The sequence below is a fragment of the Pelodiscus sinensis genome, chromosome 2 (assembly GCF_052426305.1).
Source record: "Pelodiscus sinensis isolate ZL-2025 chromosome 2, ASM5242630v1, whole genome shotgun sequence".
Lineage (NCBI taxonomy): Eukaryota > Metazoa > Chordata > Testudines > Trionychidae > Pelodiscus > Pelodiscus sinensis.
In genome coordinates, this window is record NC_143053.1 from 108,162,903 (window position 1) to 108,186,460 (window position 23,558).

Here is a 23,558-nt window from a genome sequence, read left to right on the forward strand (position 1 = left end):
GCTGGCCTTACCATGAGGCGGCCGCCTGAGGTGTCAGACTGGGGAGAGGGGGTGCCACTAGAACCCAGAGAATTGAGACCTTTCAAAGTTTTGGCCCAAACGAGGGGGCATCATTTGAGCTCCCTGCCTCAGGTGCCACAATGTTGTGGTCCAGCCCCGTGGGATCTACTGATAGATCTTGGAGCCTTTGCCAGGTGGATCCTGACAGGTTTGACCAGGAGGCTGTCAAGTGCTGGCACTTTATCAGCACTGTTGTGCTGCTCCTGCCCTCTGCCTTGGAGCTGCTCCCCACCCCAGGAGCACAGGAAGAAGAGGGAGGGGTGCTGATGTCAGTGTGCCCCTCCTCTCACCCTGTACCCCATCTCCACAGAGCGGGGGGGGGGGGGCAGAAGGGCAGGGATGGAGAGAGTTTTCTGGCTGCTTTTGGGAGTGGTGCAAGGCTAGCATAGGGATAAGCCTGCCTTAGTCCCCTCCACCACCACCCAGAAGCCACCTGTGCCCAGCTGGAGCCCACATTCCAAACCCCGGCCCCAGACCTGAACCCTTCTACACCGCAAAGCCCTGCCCTAGCCCTGAGTCGCCCAACCTCCCTCCCAGAGCCTGCACTCTGAACCTACACCTCAACTCTCTGCCCCAGGCTCAGCTCAGCTCAGCTCAGAACCCCTCCCACAGCTATATTCTTTAGCCCAAGAGCAGAGTCTGCCTCTCCCTCCCTGTCCCCCGCACCCTAGCTCTCTGTCCCCAGCCTGATAAACGTGAGTGAGGATGAGGGTGGGAGGGAGGATGGAGTGAGCAGGGCAGGACCTCAGAAAAGGGGTGGAAAGGAGGCAAGGCAAGAGTGTTTGGGTATGAGGTAGATCCTGGATTGCATTTAAATTTAAAAAGTGATCTCATGCTTAGAAAGGTTGGAAACCACCATACTAGGATATAAAATGATTGATATATGACCTCCTGGAAAAGGGCGAATGGAAATACCAACTGACCCATTTCAGTGACACAGTGATGCTAGAATTACAGAAATTAATACCGATTAGAGGATGGATTTGTTCAAAGAATATTTGCATGGCACACTAATCTCTGGATATCCTGTGGGGGAAATCCTTTGACTCCAGTACCTAATCAATAAATCTGGCAAATGAAAAAACACTCCACAAACCTATTATTGAAATGTTATGCACCTGTTAAGAGAATACTGCTGTGCATTAGCTCGTGTGGTGCCATATCCTTTTTAAACTGATATTTGATATTGAAGTGAGCAAACCTGATACAGGAAACATGCAGCCTTCTTTATGTTACTTTGAGTGTGGTGTGACAATCTGTGACTTCCTATGAACCTTGATTCTTAACAGATTCTGAACATGTTGGGCCTGATTCACCACTGTGTTACTCTAGTTTTATGTCACCAAAACTTTAGTTCCTTTTAACTGCTCTGGGAGGCAAAGTAGTTTCACCCACTGCCTTCTGGATACACAGTCATTCTGAGACTTTTGCTTACACCAAATTTTCCCTAGTGTAACTCCACTAACTTCAGTGAAGTTACTTTAGATTATATCAGTAGAAGAATAGAATTTGAAACAAGGTATGGAACTAGATGATTATGCAGGTGCCACTTGTTAGAATGTAAATCAAATAACCTGAATCAGTGTGGTCTAGAGGATCAGCCATCAATCTGCTCTATGACTTTGGGTAAGGCACTTCCCTACCCATCTCTAGAAAATAAGGGGGGATAAAAATATTGTATTGATTATATTGACAATGTGGACCATTGTGTGACGGCTCCTGAAAGCCGGTAACAGTTGACATAAACAATGCTCTTTGAGATCTACCAATTAAAAGTACTGTATGAGAATTAGGTATTATTATCACCAATAAAGCAAGACAAGAAAGTTCACTGGAAGGAGCTACTTCTATGTGAACCGTAGAGAATATTAATGGAAACGGAACATGGTTTGTAAAATGGAATGTGTGCCCTGGAAATGTAAATCTAAGAATAATTTGTGTAATCAAGAAAGAATACCAAATTTAAAAAAAAGATCTCAAATTTCAAACTGCTTGTGAACAATCTACAGACCAAGAATTAGTCAAAGTACATTCTTTTCACCAAGTAACAAATGAATAAAAGAAAATCATAAACTGCTCATGGGCATCTCTTGAAAGAGAGGTCAAATTCATTGAATAAATTATTTAATATAAATCATTCACTCTGCTCCAATTAACAAGCATTATGTACTCAGCTTCATCTGCAGCATCTTAACAATCTGCCCCTGAGGGTCAGTGTCCCTGAGAAATCCATCCTTTTACAGTAAACTTCCAATAATACGGCACCTTTAGGACCCAGAGGGTGTTGGATTATCAGATATGCCGGACTATCAGAAGGGGGGGCTATGAGGGGTCTGGAGTGGGGTGGGGGAATGTCACCCCAAGCCCCTCATAGCCCCCCCTTCCAATAGTCCGGCTCTGCCCCAGGCATCCCTGATTCAGCTGCTGCTGGTCAGTTTCAGCAGCGGCTGAATCAAGGACGCCTGCGGCAGAGCAGCTGGGGTGCTGCCGGGTTGGTCTGGTAGTGCTGCTCCTCGGCGCTGCGAGACCAACCCGGCAGCACCCCAGCTGCTCTTGGGGACACCTGGGACAGAGCAGCCGGGGTGCTGCCGGGTTGGTCCTGCAGCGCCGAGGGGCGGCGCTACGGGACCAACCCACCAGCACCCTAGCTGCTCTGCCCCAGGTGCCCCTATTCAGCCGCTGCTGAAACTGACCAGCGGCTGATTCCGGGAAGCCTGGAGCAGACCAACCCGGCAGCACTCTGGCTGCTCTGCTCCAGGCGTCCGTCCCCAAGAGCAGCTGGGGTGCTGCCGGGTTGGTCCTGCAGCTCCAAGGGGCGGCACTACGGGACCAACCCAGCAGCACCCCAGCTTCTCTGCCCCCGGCTTCCCCGATTCAGCTGCTGGTCAGTTTCAGCAGCAGCTGAATCGGGGAAGCCAGGCGCAGAGCAGCTCCAATTGTCCGGCTGCCTCGAGCACTTCCAGGTTCCTGATGGTGCGTAAGAGGAATAAGGGTTATTTCGAGAGAAGGGTTTTGTCTCAAAATAACCATGTCTTAACAGCATCTGTTATTTTGAAATAGCGCCATAATGTGAATATGCAAATGAGGCACAGGATATTTAAATCCCAGCTTCATTTGCTATTTTGAATGTCTTCATTTACATCCCTCTCTTGAAAGAGAGTGCAAGTGTAGACATACCCTAAGGGAGTGAGGGGAAAGTGCTTGCATTCTATGCATGCTTTTTACACCTGGATGGTGTGTGAGAGGCATGCACAGAATGCAAGCACTTTCCCCTCACTCCCTTAGCATCCGGGGAATGGAATGAAAAGCTAGCCACGTCCTGAAGCTCACAGCTGCTGCCTCTTCTATCCTCCCAAAATTCCACCCTTGTGCCATATCTTCTATGGATGGGCAGGGGACGGAGAGGGTGGAGCTGAGGAAGCAGTGTGGGCCAAGGGATCAATTAACATGCTGGAATTTTGACTTTTCTAAATCATGTTTGTCCATCCTTACGGGAATCCCTATGGCATTTCTCAATTTATTGTTGTTAATTATTTGTATTATAGCAGTGCCTACAGGCCATAACCACATCTCAAAGTCCCATTGTGCTGGGCATACAGTAAGAGACTGAATAGTTTGCAAACTAATTAGACAAGACAGGCAAAAGGTTGGCAAAACAGATAGCCAAGGTCACAGAAGATCAGTGGTAGAACCAGGAACAGACAACTTGTCTCTTCACTTCAGGTCCCATGCTCTATCCATTGTATCTATTAGATCACTCTGTCCATATTTTCAGCAATGTTTAGATGCATATACATTAGCATACGTAGCTACCCAACCATCATTTAATTCTCTGTACAAATAGGCACTGTGATTGTACATGCATTTCTCTCTCTCTCTTTTTTTCACCGTGAAGGTGGACAGTTGTATTCTTTGACCTCTTTGCCTGCAGCTTGATAATACACTCACAGGTTCTCTCTTTCTTGTGCCATTTTTAACGTGGTGGAATTTCTTTCATTTTCATTGACCAAAGAGAGTGAGAAAGTCTGGCTGAGATTTAATAAAAGTTCATACAGCTAGATCATTTTCTCCTATACAATTACTCTGGAAACTAAATAAATGTCAGAATCTATTGGACAGAATAAAAAAAAACATTTGAAAGAATATTCTCTGAGAAAAAGGCACCCTTCTACACAGTAGTCAAGCTAAGGTCAAAACTATTCACATTAAAGTGACCATGTAATAGGATGTATAGAATCCAGTTAGATACAGATATCATTATACAAATACTTTCAGGTGAGGCACACAAAATTGTAGCTATGTAATTCTGCACTAGTGTCCCTGATAATATATATGATTAACTCATCTGGACGAGTATAAAGTATAAGTATCAAATCTTTTTGCCCTCTTACACCAGGGTAATTCTATTTACTATAGTGACATTATTGGGCAGTCACACCAGTATGAAAAGAGAATCAGGCCATACATTATGCAATTTATAGATCTACACAAACTCATATTTTATATGTAATTATTATTATTTAGTATTTATACTGCAATCATACCCAATGACCCGTGTCAGGACCATTGTGCTGAGTGCAATACATACATTTAAAATGACATGCTGACTGTCCAAAGGGTTTTATCATTTAATTTGAGTATGTTGTCATAAATAAATGGATAGAGGGAGTCAGTGGGGCATGCAAAATTTCCTCCTTTCAGGTGGACTGAAAGGCTGATTTTTTTTCTGTTACCGATGTGAAAGATAACGTGGGAAGAAAGATGTAGTCCGGGCCAAAATTGTCCCTGATTCAACCTTGCTGAAGGTACAAACCTAATCACAAGGATGATTTTAGCCCTATCATTTGTAAATGTGATCTTATTCCCATCTTGACAGCTCACTATATAGTCAGTTTTTCAATTTCCCCCATACAAGCTAAAGCTGATACTGTAGCTTGTATTCACATGAGTAATCCCAATGTAGCTGAAGAGACGGCTCAGTCATTGATAGACTCACACAAAGAGGCATGACTGGGCCCTGCATCTGTCAAAGATGTTACCTAAAATTTTGGATGTATATTTTCTTGTGAAACTGAAGCGGAGGGATTGCCAAAATCATGTAGTATCTGGACATATTCCTAGCTTGTGTTACAAGTGACACTTTAAGAGAGATTTGTTAGCAATGGAGAATTGTTCAGAAGGGAGGAGGGTTGAATCTTTTAAGTGACAAGCTTATTGGAGGTGGGTTGTCTTTAACTGTATTGCCACACTTAGGATATATTTTAAGTGATAAAAAGGGCACGTAGAATATAGGGACTGATGTGCCTTCCCTTTAACATGTCTATAAAATGAACTCGCTAATTAAATAAAAATTACTAAGACAAAGAATTTTATAAACTTTTCATTATTTTTGGTATTTGGTTACTTTTGCATTTCATGGTGTAAATTTGACTGGCTTGTGTTTCTTACTGCCCATTTTCTCTTCTTGTGGTTCTCATGTGCTAATAAATATACTATGGTATACACATACCTACCACTTTCCAACCTCTGTATAGTACTCAAGTTAAATATAAAATTCATGTAAACATTTTTAATTCACATTAGGCTTTGGAAAATTCACATTAGCTCTTTATTAAATTTTACTAATATATACTAATGGCTTAATCCAGAAGATCATCCCTATTTAGGAACTCATTTAAGCTGGTGCTAAAAATTAAGCAGCATGCTCAAGTGCCTTCCTGAAGGAATGGACTTAAGTATGTGCTTAAGTGTTTTCTTAGGACCCATGTGTATTAAAATGAGGATGATGACATCCTTCCTATTTTTAAAAAGCATCTCTTCACTGCTTTCTTCAGACTGGGAAATGGCAGTTCTTTCCTGAAGAAAAATTCTATTTTGTTCAGATCTAGAATGCCTATTTTTGAGTTTAGTCGTTAACTGTTTTCCAGTCCAAAGAAAGAAAGGAGTACAGATCAGTGATAGTACCAGAAGAGCTGGAATGCCATTCCAGCTTCCAAAAACATTTTAGAACAGCATTCCAGAGTGTTCTGGCAGGACTTGAACCATAGCTGTCAAATTCAAATGGGAGGGCTTCATTGCTTGTTCACAAACTTTAATGATTACTCTTGACATTCTAAAGAAAGAACTTCACAATATTAGGTATAGATAATTTGGAGAGTTCAAGTCATGACTTCTGTACATGTATTAATATGAATCTCCTTACCTTTTATTTCATCAGCTTGTTAAATATGTGGCCTTCATTATTCTATGTGATTTTGCATTCAGGCATATATGTTTTTAATATTGGCCACATTATAAAAAACTACAGTGTTAATAAAATTGTCTGGAAATAGACTCTACTCAAACTTTCATCTCAAATTCATAGGCGGAGGCAAATCTGCCCCTCCCCCTAGGGAATATTATCCAAAGTTAACACAGCTCAGTGACTGCTCAACAATTTCACTGCCCTTCTTTATATCATGATACTTGCCACAAATAAACATCCATTTATTGTTAGGCATCAAGATTATTAACTTGACTCTCAAAATAATAACACATGATTTTTAAAAAAATCAATTGTTCAGCTATGAACAATTTTTTTTTTTAAATCTTCTTGACAAGATGGTCCATTTGGATAAGAAAATGAAACTACAGAGTTGTATAATCTAGTTTTGTATGTTTTGGCCCAGAGTCAATCCCACGCTGAGATCTGCTCTATGTAATGGCAGGAAAAGAGACATCAGGGAACCAGTTTAGGCTCCCCTGATGCTGACCATTGCGAAGGTTAGATCAGTCGTGGGTGTAGCCTGGGGGTGAAGAATAATATAATTTATATGTGTATGACACACCAGTCTGACTAGAAGGTTCCAGGTCAGTCCTCCTACTTTAGGTCACAGAAGTTATGGGCTATAAAGCTCTATTTCTGGAGGTACATCTGGGGGCCCACAATAGCAGTCACGCTTACAATGAGAATATTACCAAATTAAAACACTTTTTATTATGACTGGTATTAAGATGGCGAACAAATACAAAACACATAGCATGTTTGTGTTTCAAAGTGGCAGCACTGCACAGCTGCGGCGCTGCCACTTTGAAGTACCCCTTTCTCCCTTATAGAGGCAGTGGTGGTGGTGGGGGGAGGGAAATCGACTAGTCGACTAGTCAAAAGACTGTCTGATAAGCAAATGCTTATTGGATAGTCGACTAGTCTTTAACATCCCTAGTCTATACTGTGCTGTTTCAACGGGAAATGCTCTCCTATGGACTTACCTTACTCTTCTCATACCAGTATAATATCAGAATCAGCTGAGAATGCTCTGCCATCAATTTAATGGGTCTTCACTAGATCCATCAAATTGCAGTAGTGTAGACATGGTCATAGAGTGGCCACATGGGAGACCTTACAGCAGTGCAGCTGCATCAGTACAGTTGTGTTGCTGTAAGATATCTAGTGTAGATATAGCTTTAGGTAATAAAATCTGTCGCAGTATGTTCTCAGCTTTATAGAACCAATCCTGCTTTTAGTTTCATGAAAAACAAAATGTGAAGAAAATATGTGTCAAAAACATCAGCATGAATTCCTTAAGACATGGTTAATTTGGTATTTTGAAAAAATTATTTAAGAAAAGTTGCCAGAAAGACTGCGGACAATTATTTGAAATTGTATAAACTGTTACACAGATTTACAATTACTGTTACTTTTTACTAGAAATGCAGACATTTTTGCACTGCTCTCAGTCATATCCTGCAGTAGACAATTACAAAATTACAATTACAAAATATGGTCAACATATATGAAACCATCTACTTGTTTTTGCTTTGTTTTGCTTAAAAAATCACATTAATATTGTACCTGTATACCTCAACACTGGAAGAGAAAATAATGGGACCCTGCAATATAGTGACTAGCACACAGGACACAGCAAAGCTGGTAAAATGGAGAGTTGTGCCCTCCGGTGGAAATCTCACAGCTTGTAAAGAAAACATCTGTAATCTCTACTCTATAGATGTAGTCTATATTTATAAAACAGATCTGCCCTTAATGTGTAATGCATCTAGTTCTGAAGAAATGCTGACATTCAGAGTATGATGGCAATGAAAAGTGGATAGATTGCTGTTTATTTAAAACTGCAGTTTCTATATAAACTTAATGAGAAGTGGATATGATGAAGTGGAATGGATCATAGCTGGTATTCTTCACTGTGAAATTCACCAAGCCTGAACAAAAGGGCTTTGTATGGAGATCTACAGGGTGGAACAGTAATCACAGCCTGTCTGCACCCCTACATTGTTATTTCTGGCTTCTAGATCCTCAGAGATGCCCACCTCATTGAATCCACTCTGAGTCAAGCTATTCAAAACCTGAGGCTCTGCTTTGGAACTTAAGTGGCCCCAATGGCTTTAAAATGGACCCTCTCTGTTTGAGTTTCACCCCTTGCAAGCAAGTAAGCTTTTTACAGTGATGCATTTCGCCATCCCAACTGCTCTAAATTCTTGTGATGGAACCCTGACTTTTCTATACAGAAAAGCAAGCTGTAATGTACAACTCCCAATTAATTTTCTCCTGCTTCTGTGGAACGTTTACATTGAAACTAAAGCTGAATAATTAATTTTCCTTTGTATTCTTGCACATTGCTCAGACCTGGTGCAACAAGTAAACCATAAGACCGTCTTCCATCAAGTCGCCAACGTAGTGTCGACATAGTGGCAATGTGCTGCTATTTTTCTCCACCTTCCCCTTTGCAATCCACTTTTCTGTTTAATCTGTCCTCGTATTATGGCAATTTATGTGAAACTGTGAAAGATGATTGCATTGTGAATCTTAGCTGCTAAAACTCTTCTGGATCTGAAACAAGAACTGATTCTTGTTGATTTGCTGAATGTTCTAACAAGCAGCAAATACTCGAAAGGGGGAGTTGTGATTGCAAAATATGAAATGGTGAATCTAATACATGTTGGCACTAAGCAAAATTAAAAGGGGGAATTACTGCTGATAAACATAAAATTGAGGCTGTGCACAGATGGCCTACAGTTCAGGCATTCACAAATGTGCAGAGTTTTCTAGGACTCTGCAGCTGTTGCAGAAGGTTTTTTATATGACAAAACCACTGCGTAAGTTGGGAGAGAAAAGGAAAATGTGTCAGTGGTCAGCAAAGCGTAATTTAGCACTTTCAGACTTGAAAAAGGCTCTTGTGACTGCTCCTGTCTTGGCCTATCTACTTCTAACCCCTTCTATACTGAACACAGGTGCTAATAAAAAAAGAAAAGTCTAGCAGCACGTTAAAGACTAACAAAACATGTGGATGGTATCATGACCTTTTGTGGGTACAACCCACTTCTTCAGATAAATGGAACATTAAAAGTCCAGCTCCAAGAATAAATAAGGGAAGGGGGAGGAAGGGAGAAGAAGAAAAAGTGAATTAGAGTGTTCAAGTTACAAGAAACTGATAAGAACAATTTGCACTTTGTCTAAGTACCCAGTGTTTAGTTGGTTAAGTCATTAGGATGTGGAAGATAGTGTGCTAGCCAGCCAATGTCTTTATTCAGGTGAAGCAAAATATAGGACTATGTAGCACTTTAAAGACTAACAAGATGGTTTATTAGATGATCAGCTTTCCTGGGCCAGACCCACTTCCTCAGGTGCTAATGTTTAGCATTTTGGGGACAGAATTTCACCTTGGCTATGGTGAGAATGTAGCTATAAAGTTGAGGTGTTACACAGGTGAATTCCCTAAGTTAACAAACTAGGCAGGGCCCGCCTCAATCAGCTGATACCTGAGACATTTTTAAGGGTTGCTTGAAAGGGACTCCTCCTGTGCTGATTAAAAGTCCATCAAAGGGTGGAAAAACCCAGTCTTCGATGGGACTAAAAGTCAATTTGGGTTGGTTATGTGTAAACATCTTGACAGAAGGACACTGTACATTTGCAGATAGCTGACCCTCTTTCTTTTTATGTTATTACTTTTTTCTGTTTGGGTTGGGTTATGGGGATGAGGAGCAACCCTAAGTTGGAGTGATGTGCTAGGTTAAACTTTGTTATGGTTTAAATTCATAGATCTTTATGATTGATGGGTGTGAATGCACCCTTTAATTAACATAACTGTAAGGATAAATTATTGACAAGCCCCCACTTTAGTCAAAAGGGGTATATGAAGCTGTCCAGGAGTTCTGAACCTACTCTGTGGGTGAACTTTTTTTTTTTGTTCATTTGGGGGTTTTTTGGCACTGAATATAGTTTTTGGAAAGAGGGGGAGGGAGAAAAGGAGAACACATGGAACATGACAGACATGGGAGAAAAACTGAAAAAACCCAAGCAAGCATGGTATGTCCCCAGAAGGCGCTAAAGACAGACCTTTTGGATCTTCTGCTGGCTAAGGAGGGTTAGGGCTGTAAGCTAAGAAATCACTTTTTCCCCCTTTTGGTTCTTCCTATGTTTTCAGAAGCAGAACTTGGTACATTCCCTATAAAAAAACCAGACTCCACCACAAATTTCTGCTCCCATCTAGAACATCTCCAGGGCTTCCCACTTTTGACTAGCCATTTGGGACAAAAGAGGCAACAATGATTCATGAAAGTAGTGGTCCCAGTTGTGGGACATTGAGATACACAACCTTTCCCACCTCCCCTGGTGAAGCCTGTATTACTTAAACTCATTTGAAGCCCATGTTTTTGCAGTAAATTTTCCCGAAGTGTCTATGTTTCCATCTCTGGGAGTGAGCACTTCTCTCTCACTCCAGGCTTATAGACACTTTCTTCCAGCCTAAGCCCCAGAGTGATTCACCTTCATTCTTAAACAGAAAGTAAGTTTCTAGCCCTCATGCAGGGGGGCCAACAGCTACACCGGGGCCCTCGAGCAAGGGAGGGACTCTATATGTTCCCCAAAAGGGTGGGACCTTTGGCAGAAGGGGTGAGACAGCAAGCCACCCCACGCCACCCTCCCCCCAGCTCTCAGCACCACGCAGAGCATGGCACATCCCCCAGTGCTTAGAGATGGATCTCTGGGCTTTTTAGAATCACCAAGCCCCGAAGCAATTGCACCCTTTACCTTCCCCCCATCAGCATCCTTGTGGCTATGAGAAAAGCTTCAAGTATGACCCCAGTGGACCCTAAAGGATCAAAAATCAGAAGACAAAGAAGAAGAACACACAATCTATTATTTTATATAGTCTCATGATCTGAAAGCCAAACTCATTATTTGGGGTGAGCCTGACTCATGTATTTTGATGACCATACTGCACCTCTCAAGAGAGTGGGCGCTAACTATTGAGCTGTGGGATAGTCTGCTCTGTACCTAAACTAGAGGGCTCCCTGAGTAGCATCCTGGCTTTTTGTGAATTAGAGTCTAAGGGACCTCTCTTCAGAGAATAGGGAGCCAAAGTACCTAAGTCAGGTTTGGTGAATTGCAGTGATTTTCTAGGTGCCTAAAAGTTAGATGCAGTGACACTCAGCTTCACAATGCCTAATTCGTTTATGGGTCCAGGCTTTTGATACTAAAGGAGTTGGGGCCATATGAGTGCCTAAGAGAGAAAACTCATTCCTTATATACAATCATATGGATTATTAGCCATTCTGATAGCCCTGGCAGCCTATTGACAGCTAAAACACAGCATAGACATTACCAGATTCACGTCCAATAGCAGCTGGATGTTAGCAGTGCACTGCAGGGCTGGATGGCTGATGGTAACAAGGTGATCCCTCAGAGTTATTAGTCAATGATTAAAGCAACCAACAGGAAAGACAGATAATGAAACAGGGATTTGAAATATGCAGTTGCTGGCTGCAGGCACTTTACCTCATAATGCTGTCAATTGATGCTGGAAACATTCTAAATTGACAGAGTGAACTTGTGTCCGTTGGAAGTATTCTATTTTGGGCTGCTTACCGTGATGGTGGGAATTGGCTTTAAAGCTCAGGTAATCAGTCACGAAATTGGGAAAGTAACCGAAATACTTCTCTGATGGACTGTTTTTATTGAGAGACAACCAATCCTACACACTCAATTACTGAGGGACAATTTACACTCATTACTTTATTTGCTTTGTATAACTAACTCTCTGTATAGCTTTTCATGAATGATGTACCTGAATATTTGGATGCTAGTATCTAAGCTGTATTGTTCAATTTATTAATCTAAATTTAGGTTATTGCTGATTATATATTATATCTATTGTATGACTTTTCAATCAACCTTTGCCCTTTTGGATAATTTAACACTATACCTACATGTGCAGACCCTACCTCCTTAACCTGTTTATAATGTTAACATTAGCTTTAATACAGTTTGTTACTATATTTTTGTCAGTGTGCACCCACCAACTCAAAGTAGGTTACAAAGGTAACCCGAGGTTACCGCTAAAAATAACACGCTATTAACTTGTGGCAGAGGCTAAAGGAAGTAGCATTATCCCCTCTTGAGTACCAACCACATATACTGGTTGTATGTGTATGAATTTTGATGGCAGTCATGACAGTTTGCATAAGATACATCACACACAATTCTATACAATTGTACTGGATTGTGTAAGAATGAGAGAAGGCCAGAGTGTTACATAGCAAATTATACCTGCCAGATGTTTTCTTGTAATATTTAAGAAAAGTATCGTGGCCAGTTGGTTGCATGCTGTTCTTCCCTGAAAGGCAGAGAAAAATGCCATAAATCAAAAACAATAAAGTTGATTATAAAAACAAAACAAACCACTCAAAACCAACAATCCCCTCGCCCAACCAAAACTTTCTCACATCAGCTCTGAAACAAGATGTTTCCAATCATGTAATGTCATCAACACACATGTACATAAGTCATTTAGTTAACTGTATGATATATGATATAAACCAGGGGTAGTCTCAACTGGTGGGCTCCAAACCAAATCTGGACCACCAGATGCTTTTGAATGGCCCGCGAAACCTTTTTCTTTACTTATCATTACTATTATTTTTTTATTTTCTTTGAAGTCTAGCCCTTGACTATACCTTGACAAAAAATAATTGACTGCCCCTGAAGTAAACTTTCCAAGCATTGTCTGCAGAGGCATCCATCTTACAATGACACAGACATTTCTTGCTACTTTCAATACAGACAAAGCTATTGAAGCTTCAGTTTGAAAATGGGGAAATGGGAAAAGATGCTTTTTGGCATAAAGTTTATTTAAAGTGTTTATGTTATAACAAATGAAGCCCAAGACATTTCCAAAGATTAATGACCAGCTGAGAGTTGATGATTCTAAGTAACCCTAAGCAGTCACTAATTCTTCTAAGTACCTCTGGAGGGAAAGATTAAAGGGGGAGAGGGAGCTTTGAAAGTATCTTTTCTCTGGCCATATGCTGTATTTTGCTAGATGTGCATGACTTGTGTGGTTTGACTTTCCCATTTCTGAAGAATTACCGCACAGTCTACTGGCCAATCATGTCTGGTGGATGCATTTCTAAACATTCCAGTTAACTTGTAACCTTATTTATTGCAGTTTGGAAACAGTAAAAGTTCCTACTAATGTATTTTCAGTAATGTAAATGCTATTTTGTGAAAAGCCAAATTTTGATATTTTTGGATAAGCTGCTAATAGAGTTAGAAGAAAACTGCACTGCTTTCTAACAAACAGTTGAAGTAGTGTTTATAGTGGAGATATGCTCAAGTGGACAGTATACTGGTCTGGCAGCCAGAATATCTGGATTATATTTTCAGCTCCACCACCAACCTATGTTATGACCTTGGACATGTAACTTTAAATGACTCTGTTTCCCCATCTATAAAATAGGAATAAAGATATATACACACCTTTACAAACCCCTGAGATTTATAAATGAAAGGCACTAAATATGTGCATGGTATTCTAATTTATATAAACATATAGATTAAAATATTTTTGTCAAAACAGCTTTTCGATACATATCACAGCTTCTAATTGTTCATAATTGTTAATGGTGCTAGTATCACTTAGGGGTTGCCTGCACTACAGTATTTTGTCAGCAAAAGTCAGCTTTCACCAACAAACCAGTGTTCCATCCTCTAACAAAATTTACTGGCTTGCCAACAAAAGAAAGCCACCTTAAGGAGAGGGGCACAGTGGTCTTTGAGGTAAAGTTATATTGACAAAGTGTCAGCGAAGACACTGCGCTTGTTATGTCATGCTGAATAGCTTCCAGAATGTGCCCCATAATAAACCTCATGACTGCTTTGGTCAGTCAAACTCCTCTGATCTTCACCCCATTACAAAGGCTTCTGCCCCCTCTCTCCTTTTTAAAGGCATGGGAATCATTGAAATTCTATTTCAGATTTGCTCCGTGTGGAGATCTCACATCACATCTTCCCAGGTGACCATGACGGCTCCATGCAACAAATGGTCTCCCACTTTGAGAATCCCTGAGTTATTAGATCTGCTGGCACTGTGGAGAAAGGAGACTGTGAAATTCCAGCTTTTAAAGGAATCCTCCAGAGACATCTCTAGACAATTTCCTGGAGGTACTCGCCAATCTTCTGCAGTAGGATTCTTTGTTCCTTTCCCCATTGTAGGAAACTTTCCTGCACCAATTGGCATCACTTATTTCAAGTTTATGGATAGTGGTGGCAGAGTCAAATACAGATGGGGAAAAATGCACGTCTGGCCATCAGTGCTATGTGGAAACCCAGGAGCACCCCCAGACTACAAATGTCTGACAAAAAGTGATGCAACCATTCAAATAGAGTGAGCTGAAATGATCCCCAACACAAACTCCAGATGCTTTCTTCAGCCTCCCTGAATCACTTCTATCTTGTTTGGATTTTGCTTTCATAACCCATTACTGTGTCGTGGCCATATAATAGGAAAGCTGAAAGACTGCACCATCCATAAGTGAGACAAAGAATCAGAGAGGAACATATTTGCAAATGAATGACTCCATAGAATTATTTATTTCAGTCTTGAGCGAGAAGGCTCATATATAGCCCATGTTGTCTAGGAAGAAAGACTGAACTGCACCTTGCATGAGACACTGCTTATGAGCTTAAATGACTCAACAGTACTATCTGCAGACTCTGTGATAGCCAATACTATCCTGCCCACCCAAGCCAAAGTCTTCTGACAAGTCAGGAAAAATCCATATTTAATAGATTCAAATACAGCTGAATAAAGGAATCAGCATGTAACCAGTGTTCACTGTAAGCTGAGCACTTGGGCCGCCACCCAGAAAAGAGTCAAATGCTGCCCAGCTGATTAGCAGAGTGCCAACAGCTCACAGAACCGGCAGCTTCTACAGGTGGTGCACAGAGCAAAATTTATTCTGAACATGGATGGAAAAAATTAGAGAAAACTCTGCATGTAGCCAGCCAATGTAGGGTAATTTTCACTGTGTACCAAAATCTAAATTCCAGATTTAAAGGAATCAGAGTGGTGCCAAAGTTGCTTCACCACAAACTTCTCAATGACCTTTCCCAAAAAATGAAGGTAAATGAAAAAACAACTGTTGGTGGCATTGTTGACAGAAGGAGATGATTTATTGAGTTTGGGCCTCACTCTATAGGGATGATGAGAGGGGAAAGTAAGCCAGTGCACTGTGGTTCGGCACTCCGGCAAGAAGCCAGCCAGCTGGGGCAGTTGGCTGCAGTGGGAGAGGCGGCACACTCCCAGCCTGGCTCCCGGGCTTCCTGCAGGTTTCTGTGCTAATCAGCAGGCAGCCAACCAAGTTAAAGGGGCTGGTTGGGGGTGTACCCCTCGCCATTGGATACTGTCCCAGTCCCAAGCCTCCCACCCTCTAGGAGCCCTTTAGGGAAAGTGTGTGTGTGGGAAGGGTGCTGCAGCTGAGCATGCTGTGAACTTTTCCCTCACTCCCTGATAGGGAAGGGGGAAGAAGAGCAACAGCAACCCAGTATGTGCAGATGCAGCCCCCACTCCCAAAATGGCATCTTGCGCTCCCCCCACTCACCCTACATACATGCAGCCCCCTGTCCTGACTTCCGAATCCCCCAATTGCCACTCTTTCCTTGACTCCTCAAACCTTCTGTCCTGAGCCCCACTCACATCCCCAACCCTGACTGCACTCCACATCCCCCATCCCTCTGTCCTGACTCAAATTTGTTTACTATATTATTATAAATATGGGTCACTTTATATTAAGCCTTTGCAATTACAGAGTTAATATTTTATTTGTCAATTGTTATGGACTATTGTAGAGTCTAATGGGTCCAAAAAGCATGGCTTATAACCATCTAAGGGTATGTCTACACTACCCTCCTAGTTCGAACTAGCGGGGTAATGTAGGCATACCGCACTTGCAAATGAAGCCCGGGATTTGAATTTCCTGGGCTTCATTCGCATAAGCGGGGAGCCGCCATTTTTAAAACCCCGCTGGTTCGAACCCCGTGCAGCGCGGCTACACGGGGCTCGAACTAGGTAGTTCGGACTAGGATTCCTATTCCGAACTACCGGTACACCTCATTCCACGTTCCACGAGGTGTACCGGTAGTTCGGAATAGGAATCCTAGTCCGAACTACCTAGTTCGAGCCCCGTGTAGCCGCGCTGCACGGGGTTCGAACCAGCGGGGTTTTAAAAATGGCGGCTCCCCGCTTATGCAAATGAAGCCCGGGAAATTCAAATCCCGGGCTTCATTTGCAAGTGCGGTATGCCTACATTACCCCGCTAGTTCGAACTAGGAGGGTAGTGTAGACATACCCTATGATACCTACGTAGGTCTGCAATATGATTATGTATAGCCATTAATCATTTACTAACTCTTTCTAAACGTAACCTCAGGATAAAGTGTGCCTCAAATAGTAACAACAGTAAGGGGGAGAGAGACAGACTATGAGAAGGGTCCCCATCTCACACAGATGTGTTGATAACATAATCAGAAATGTTACATGATGGAAAGGGCTTTGGAATGTTTAAAATAAGTTGAAATTGCCTGATATACTAATAGTGGTGTCTTATGCTAATTTAGAAACCCAGGAGAGAAAAGGATGATGATCTTTTCTAAGTATTTCTTACAATGTCTATTTTACAGGAACACCCTGACACACTATGGGGATATTATTATGTTAGTTGAATATTGGAAGTCACTCTGACTTCAGACTTGTTCTTTATAACATTCTTTAGGCAACAACTATTGTCCTTTAGAGGGCTTGAGCTCTGCACCACTGTAAAATACAAGAGTGGTTTGGTTTTCTTTAAGAGTAACTTAAATTCATATGAAGTTTATTTTAATTTTACCTTTAAAACTAACAATCTGCACGGGCCCCATGCCATAACATATTAATTTTAAAATACTACTACAGCAGTTACCCCAAATGCTGCAGTTACATTATTGTATTGCTGAAAACTGGTGTAAAACAAAACTATGCCTCCTTAATCATCCATAGAAAAAGCTAATCGGTGCTACACAAGGTGTCCTGTTCTTGCCAAGGAACACAAGCAGAAAACCCCACATCAAACTGACATCTCCCATTTTGCAGCACAGACCATTACTAATAAGCTGGCTCCAGAAGTTTACATTTTAAAATTAATTTTCTTCTCCCCAGGAGGTGCCACCAGTCTTAATGAGCTGCTCTTTTGTGTATTTAATTCAGACCATGGTAACTATAAAACATGCATAGGACATACCTAAGTAACTGCAAATGTGTACTTGTAACCCCTCCCGGTCCCCTCCTTTTCACCTCCTTCTTATTAGTTTCCCTCAGTTGATGCTTAAGGAGGTTGTGGAATCTCCATCATTTGAGATTTTTAAAAGCAGGTTGGACAAACACCTGTCAGGGATGGTATAGGTGAACATAAGAATGGCTGTACTGGGTCAGACCAAAGGTCCATCTAGCCCAATAGCTTATCTGCCGACAGTGCCCAGTACCAGGTGCCCCAGAGAGGGTAAACCAAAGACAATGATCAAGCGATTTGTCTCCTGCCATCCTTCTCCAGCCTCTGATGAACAGAGGCCAGGGACACCATTTCTATCCCCTGGCTATTAGCCTTTTATGGACCTAACCTCCATGAAATTATCTAGCTTCTCTTTAAACTCTGTTATAGTCCTAGCCTCCTCTGGCAAGGAGTTCCTCAGGTTGACTACACGCTGTGTGAAGAAGAACTTTCTTTTATTAGTTTTAAACCTGCTACCCATTAATTTCATTTGGTGTCCTCTAGTCTTTCTATTATGGGAACTAATAAATAACTTTGCTTTATCTGCCCTCTCCACACCACTCTATCATATCCCCCCTCAGTCTCCTCTTTTCTAAACTGAAAAGTCCCAGTCACTTTAACCTCTCTTTATATGGGACCCGTTCCAAACCCCTAATCATTTTAGTTGCCCTTTTCTGAACCCTTTCCAAAGCCAAAATATCTTTTTTGAGGTGAGGAGACCACATCTGTACACAGTATTCAAGATGTGGGCGTACCATAGTTTTATACAGGGGCAGTAAGATATTCTGGGTCTTATTTTCTATCCCTTTCTTAATAATTCCTAGCATCCTATTTGCCTTTTTGACCGCCGCTGCACACCGTGGAAGTTTTCAGAGAACTATCCACTATAACTCCAAGATCTCTTTCCTGATTTGTCATAGCCAAATTAGCCCCCATCATACTGTACGTATAGTTGGGGTTATTTTTCCCGATGTGCATTACTTTACACTTATCCACATTAAATTTCTTTTGCCATTTTGTTGCCCAATCGCTCAGTTTGGTGAGATCTTGTTGGAGTCCCTCACAGTCTGCTTCTGTCTTGACGATCCTAAACAGTTTGGTATCATCCACAAACTTTACCACCTCACTGCTTACCCCTTTCTCCAGATCATTTATGAATAAGTTGAAAAGGATTGGTCCCAGGACTGACCCTTGGGGGACACCACTAGGTGGTGCTTGGTCCTGCCATGAATACAAGCTATTGGACTCGATGACCTCTCAAGCTCCCTTCCAGTTCTAGTATTCTATGATGCTATGATATTTCTTCTCTTATATTTAGATCAAAAGTTCTTATGGGTAGGAAACAGGTTTATTCTGTCTGTGAACCAACTACAATTTTGGAGGGCTCCAAACAATAAATAACAACACAGTACTACTTCTGCTACATCATAATAATGGAGATTAATCCTCCTGTAGCCAGGCAGAACAGGACATGGCTGTCTTTGGAGCCACACAACACTACTTCTGAGCAGTTAAAAGGAGGGAAGGTGTAATGTAGTGATCAATGTGAGATACCCCTACCTCCTAGATCTAGTAGAATAGTAATAGAGATGTAGCTGTGTTAGTCTGGTATTGCTGAAACAAAAGAGAAGATTATGCAGCACTTTAACCATCTTGTTAGTCTTTAATTAGGTGATGAGCTTTCGTGGGCCAGACCCACTTCCTCAGATCAAATTATGGAAGAAAATTGTCATGCCAATTTTCTGCCACAATTTGATCTGAGGAAGTGGGTCTGGCCCACGAAAGCTCATCACCTAATAAACCATCTTGTTAGTCTTTAAAGTGCTGCATAGTCCCGTCTTTTGTTCCTAGATCTAGTTGTTGTACTTGTCACTATAGTGGCCAGGATGGTGACACCTTGGTTTGGTTCCCGATCTGGAAACATCGATTAGCTGAGAAGTTCATGGACAAGTGGTGGGAGGCAGAAGATCAGGCAAAATTCTCAACTGATCCATTTCAGATTAAATTTTCATTGTGAGTTTAGGGTTCCTTAGAACATGCTGTGTCCTTGTCAGTCACCCCGCCTGCACTCCCATCCATCAGTGACAGAAAGCCTGGTGCCCTAACTCAATGCTGTACAGTAATTGACAGCTGACCTACCAGTGACCTCTCCTATCTTTAATGGTGTCTCTTTGGTATCTTTGAGAAAGCAACCTGTCTGGAGGAAACTGGAACACAATGCAACCTGAGAATTTAAATCCTTTCAGTCTTACAAAAATCTGCATTAAGTACTGTCAGGGCAGTTGTTAATCGGAAGGATATTAATACTATCATTATTCATAAAACTATAACCTGACTATATAACTACAACTATATCAAAGCTAGACTTGACTGTATGTAAAATACAATTCTCAAGTCAATTTATATTTTAAAAAACCCCAAATCCTATTATAGGAATGTCTGCAAGACAAAATCTCAAATGATTTTTTAGTGGTAGACATAACCCTACAATGAGGAATATCTTTTCAGTGCCAGGAATTTGTAGAAAGAAGACTATACCAGTGATAGGGAAATCTTTCAAGGACACACACCTACCTCTTACCCCCAGTATTATTTTTCTTCAATGAGCTTTCACGTTCTTATTTAAAAAATAATGTAGCTGTAGGCGGGCCTGGAGTTTTATGGCCTAGAAATATACATGAAAAGTCAAGAAAGTTTTCTCGTCTCACAGCTACATGATCTGAATCCAACCTCCCAGAACCAAACTGTTAGAAAACTACAACCAACTCGTGAAAGTGACAACATGATTTGCATACTCTTATTTGAGAACTGGTATTGGTATTAGTGTGCTACCAGTTGAATCTTAAGTATTTGTTGATTTTTCTATAGTGACAATCTGTATCCATGTGTCAATTTTCTCTGCAGACAGAGCCAATTATTTTAAATAATATACTTAACACTCTCTGTTCACTCCTGAATAATCTCATACATTTAATTTTATCTCATGCTTTTTTAAATTGCCACTGATAAGAATATTTTTGGCAACTGTGTTGTCAGGCCTCATGCTAAGACTTCAGAAAAGTAATGGATGCTGCAGTTTGACAAAATGAGGCACAATAGCTTTAACTAGGCCTTGCAAATGAAGAAACACAGAGCTTTTTTAAAGTTCCATGACAGAATGATGAAAGCACAGGTGATGGCCTGTTCTGAATCACATGTCACTCAGCAGACTTAACTATATAACAACTGCCAGAGAAGCCCTTAAAGATGGCCTCCCTTCTCAGAAACTCTGCTCTAGCTCCTCTCACAACTGTTTCCTTCTTCCTAAGAGGCTTCTATGTGTACATAGACAAATTTCTGAAGCCTTCCCCATCTCACATTACCATTTAGTTCTCAGTTTTGTGACAGAAGATTTCCTCAGATTTTAAGTGTCAGCAATCCATTTCCCAAAGTACACCAGTGCATTTATTTAGCTACCAAAAATAGGACCAGAGAAAGTGACATTTCTTAAACTCAGTTCAAAACAATAATGCATAGCAGTGGCTTTCAACCAGGGGTATGCATAGATCTTCCAGCAGGTACCGCTACTCATTTATATATTTGCCTCATTTTACAACAGGCTACATAAAAAGCATTACCCAAGTCAGTACAAACTAAAATTTCATACAATGACTTGTTTATACTGCTCTGTACACTGCAAATTATTTTATAATTATATGGTAAAAAAGAGAAAGTAAGTGATTTTTCATTAATAGTATGTTGTGACACTTTTATGTTTTTATGTCTGATTTTGTAAGCAAATAGTTTTTAAAGTTAGATGAAGCTTGGAGGGTACTCAAGACAAATCAGATGCCTGAAAATGGTACAGTAGTCTGGAAAGGGTAAGAATCACTGATATATAGTAATGAGAAATTCTACTCACCACTCCTGTTTTTCTATTGTTTTGAAGGCCTATTTTGTTGCCCATTGTTCTTCAAACTGCTCATACTTCATTAACCTTAACCTTCTATAGCTTCAACAATGTCTATATCAATATAATTGTAAGAATGTATTTCATGTTTAGACTTTATGAAATGCTTGTACTACACTGATTAATCTTACTTATAACATCTGTATCCCATGTTATAAGGCAATATTAAGTGTTTTCTCTACTCTAAATCTGTTAAACTCCTATAACCAGGAAAGCAGCATTACCAAGTACCAGCTAACCATAAGAGTGCATAGAGGTGCAGGAAAATAAGACCTAGAAACCAGACAAATCATTGTGGAATATCAGTGAACAAAAGTCGTTGATTGTTTTCTCTACACCCATGACGTAGGATGTCCACAAACACTTGTCTCATCACAACTTGAACCCTCAGGGAAGGGAATAAAAATTCCTGCCAAGAAGAAATTGTCATTGCCATGTTGCTTGCAATTTGTAGGGGGGGCATAGTTCTAAGCACAAGGTAGGGGGTTTACCTTGGGTTAACTCTAAAGAACATACAGCATTTGCACATGACAGCAGCATCCCCTGTTCCCTCTAAGCTGTGTGCTTAGACAGCCTCCCAGGAGAGATTCAGATGCCACCCAGCTGATTAGCAGAGTGTCCACAGCTTCCCACAGCCCTCAGCATGTGTTGCTATTGGTGGTGCACATGTGCACATGCCTCAGTGCATATTACAAAATTTATTCTGCACATAGATGGAAACAATTAGAGGGAACATTAGCAGCTTCTATTACTTTTTGAAATCTAAGGCTTTGTCTACGCTGCCAGTTGAGTGACAAAACTTTTGTCATTTACAGGTGCTTAAAAAAGCCTTCCCTTTCCTCCCTCCTCCCGCTATAAAGAGAAAAAGTTCCATTAAGGGCAAGTGGCTGTACGAATGGCTCTGTTAGCAGGAGCACTCTCCTGTTGACAACATAAATCCCACTCATACATGGTGGAAGTATTTTGCCGACAAACAGAGATCATACTGTCAAGACTTTAGTGAGACAGACATGTTGACGAGGAATGTAAATAGATAACAAAATAGTTAACTGCTTAAACGATTAAAATTATATTGTTTAACTAAGTAGCTATTGGTGGGCACTGGGGAATTAGGGTTATGGGTCTTACTGGGCTTTGGTGGGGCCATGTCTGAAGCTGTTACAGCACAACTGGGGCCACTGCAGCATGACTGGGTCCCATTGGGGCCACTGCAGCATGGCCAGGGCCACCCGGGGCATAGCCAGTGTCCTGTCTGCCTTGCTGCAGCATGGCCGGTGGCTGGGTCCCTACCGGGCTGTCACAGCGTGGCTAGGGTTCCCTCCCATGTATTTTACTTAACACAGTTGCCAACCTCTCTGAGCTTGGAAAGAGTTAATTTTGTTTAACTAAGGGAAAAGGGAGAGAAACAAAAGAGATCACTGAGTGGAGCTGAACTCCAAGCACTAAAGCAGTTAAGATCAATAATACCGTTTACATTCAGTTCATTAAAAAAACAACAACAACAGATCTTCCAAGTATTTTCCATGGCCTTGTCTAATCTGAGCAAGGTGCTCTTGTGTTTGGTCACACTTGTATAAAAAGGGAGAGCTAGAGAGCAAGCAGGAACCTCACCCTGAAAAGGATTACAGCACGTGTAGCTTTATTTCATGGTCTGCCAAATGCTCCTTGCTGTGTCTCTGAATGGAAAATAGGATAGAAGAATGAACTGGAATTTACAGCGCTTTTGAATAGCAACTGGTGTCAGCATGTGCTCCAAATACGCCAAGTACTTCTTTCAATAGGGGGAGGCCTCTTCTGGCTTTTACAAGCCACATGACATTAGGCAGAAGACAACAAATATTATGCTGCCGTGACCCCTGCAGAGAGAGACAGAAATCTTCCCACATTCCACCTTCATTTCAAACTGCGGTAAAAATGATAATGGGTATGTTTGTATAATATGTGTGTATGTGTCACAGCAATGTTTTGGAATCCA

The 23,558-nt window shown here is 41.3% G+C and overlaps 1 long non-coding RNA gene across 2 annotated transcripts in view; it reads right to left on the minus strand.

The window, feature by feature from the left end:
* Nucleotides 1–23,558, minus strand: part of LOC149525319 (uncharacterized) — a 176,431-nt gene that overhangs the window by 46,988 nt on the left and 105,885 nt on the right. The window contains exon 4 of one of the 2 annotated variants that reach the window (XR_016348840.1): nt 12,602–12,668. This is a non-coding gene — a long non-coding RNA (uncharacterized LOC149525319). Of the gene's footprint in view, nt 1–3,334; nt 12,669–23,558 lie in introns of those variants that run through there. The other variant, XR_016348839.1, reaches the window with a different exon arrangement.